This window comes from Chaetodon trifascialis, chromosome 12 (genome assembly GCF_039877785.1).
Source record: "Chaetodon trifascialis isolate fChaTrf1 chromosome 12, fChaTrf1.hap1, whole genome shotgun sequence".
In the NCBI taxonomy this organism is placed as follows: domain Eukaryota; kingdom Metazoa; phylum Chordata; class Actinopteri; order Chaetodontiformes; family Chaetodontidae; genus Chaetodon; species Chaetodon trifascialis.
In genome coordinates, this window is record NC_092067.1 from 6380001 (window position 1) to 6382500 (window position 2500).

Here is a 2500-nt window from a genome sequence, read left to right on the forward strand (position 1 = left end):
ATTACTAATGAAAGCAATGCTGAAAGTGACTGCGTGTGTGTGCCAGTGGGTGCTTGGCTGGGTTTGGGTCGGTACTGGTTCTGTCCAAAGATGACACACAAAGTGCTTTTTGTCCAAACTGGGAGCTTTCAGGAGACAGAGGATGGAAGTGTTGGGTGCATGGTGTGGGTCTGTGTGTGAATGTGTGTCTGGGAAGTAAAAGGGCAGCTTTCAGCATTGTTTCTTGTCAGCCTCGAAGGTTTGTCGGGATTGTGGTGACGTAGAGCGAGGAGGACAGAAAGAGAGAATCTTTGTTTAGTGTTCATTGTTGTTGTTGCACTTTTGTCCGTGTTCTGCTTTATATTAAATCATCATATGGCACAACAGTAACAATACTTTTGTCTTATCGTATTCACTTTGCTAGATGCATGTTATGAAGCTAACATTCACCAACTAACATCAGCTACTGTAAGCTTGCAGAGTGTGTGGGTTGGCTAACTAAGACTCAAAGAAAACTACAAGCTGCATACTGCTTGGAAAAGCATGGTTATCTATGCTTTGATTGGTATGGTATGTTTGATGGGTGTTCATATTTATTTTTTGTAATTGATTAATTTTGATAATAATTTTAGGCCATAAGCCATCAGCAGATAACTCAGTGAGGTCGAAGAAAGTGAGGTGAGGTCAAAAAACTACATGGAGTACTTAAAGAACCATCCACTTAACAAAGAGGTCCTTGAATTGGTGATGGTTCTTTGAGGAACCCCAAAGCCTTTTGAGGAACCAGTCAAGAACGATTGCTTTTCTGTGGGATTTCCTGAATAACACTTCATGTCAATGAATCAGTTAGTTAGTTGACAAAGAGCTTGACTCATTCAAGTCATTCGTTAAGCAAGATTAGCAAATACTCACAAGCTCTCACTTTCCAAATGTGAGAATTTACTTTGTTTTTGTTTTTTTTTGTTTTTTTTTTTTTATCGATTTGAGTTTGGGACTTTTGGACTAAACAAGTTATTATAAGACCTTGGGCTCTGGAGCTGTGTTGAGGTTACGTGCATTCCAGCAGTGAATGGTGAGCTCTGTGATAATGAGTCATGCAAGAAAACAGCCTGCAGTCACTCCTGAAAGCTGTTTCATTCTGAAATGGTACAGATTCACATGAATGAAGAGAGGGCTCCATTAATAAAGATGCTGTCCTGCTCAATATAAACACCCATAAGCTCACTCACAACACACACACACACACACACACACACACACACACACACACACACACACACGCACACACGCACACACACAGAGTGAATGGTAAAAGGCCCAGCCCAAACACCAATGTGTAAGCCTATATCTCTACATTAATACTTTCAGGGACCAAAAGCTTTTATAGTTGTCTGCATGAACAAGTGTTTTAAGATTAAGATTAATATTAAGATTTACTTTATTAATCACAGCACACACATGCTACATGGAGGAGGAGACTGTACACACGCCATGCTTTATGTGAAATTATTTTTTCCGCGTTTGACCCATCCTCGGTCCGTCGTTCATCCGCGGCAGACCAGGAGCGGTGGCCTGCCAGCTGCCAGCTGATGCCGGTGCCCGCGCCCGGGGACCCATCCTTCTTTGTCACCGTTGGTCAGGTGGTGATCTTCTTGCATGTTTTTAGTGGGGGTTATTTAAGGAGGAAACCCCGGGTGAACACGGGGAGAACATGCAAACTCCACACAGAAAGGCCCCTTTTTTCCTCGAGCAGCAGGCACTGAGCACGCCACCAGCGCCCACAGCGGGATTCGAACCGGGGACGGTGTTACCACTTGTGCCACCGTGCTACCAAATCCATTTCATCTAAAATGAAATGAAAGAGTCCTGTTCAGTTGCCCAGGCAGCTTGATTTCTCTCTTATTATTCTTTCTCTCTCATCCTAATGTTCCCCAATCATTTATCCACATTCTGAGGCTTCACTCTTAAATCTGCATGCTGAGCTCACAGCGTCCGCATAGCTGTCTCTGCATACCGCATTCCCAGCCCCACTGAAGGCACTGCATGTGTGTGTGTGTGTGTGTGTGTGTGTGTGTGTGTGTGTGTGTGTGTGTGTGTGTGTGTGTGTGTGTGTGTGTGTGTGTGTCTGCAAATATGATGTATTGTACAGTTACCTTTGTAGTGTTTTGGTTTGGTGGTTGAGTGTGTTTTTGCTTATGTTTATGTCTGTGATTATTTGATAGACATGGTTATTTATGCGTTTATGTGAGTCTGAGTATGAGGGAGAGTTAATTATATGGTAGTGATTGCCATCGTATTGACTGTGTAAATCACATTAGAGTCTGAGTAAGCAGGTCCCCCTCAGGGACGCTCTCTCTCACTCTCTCTCTCTGTAAATGAGACGGCAGTCTGTGAATGACAGCGAGGCATGCAAGGGGCTATAAAGGGAATATGAAGTTAGAAGTGAAGGGAAAAAAAAGGAGAGGAAGAAGAAGAGAGGGAATGAAAGAAGGATGGAAAACTGAAAACTGTTGCCTTGCTG

The 2500-nt window shown here is 43.3% G+C and overlaps 1 protein-coding gene across 2 annotated transcripts in view; it reads left to right on the forward strand.

The window, feature by feature from the left end:
- The window catches only part of LOC139339987 (radixin), a 39832-nt gene that overhangs the window by 23349 nt on the left and 13983 nt on the right, over positions 1-2500 (forward strand). The window lies entirely within an intron of this gene.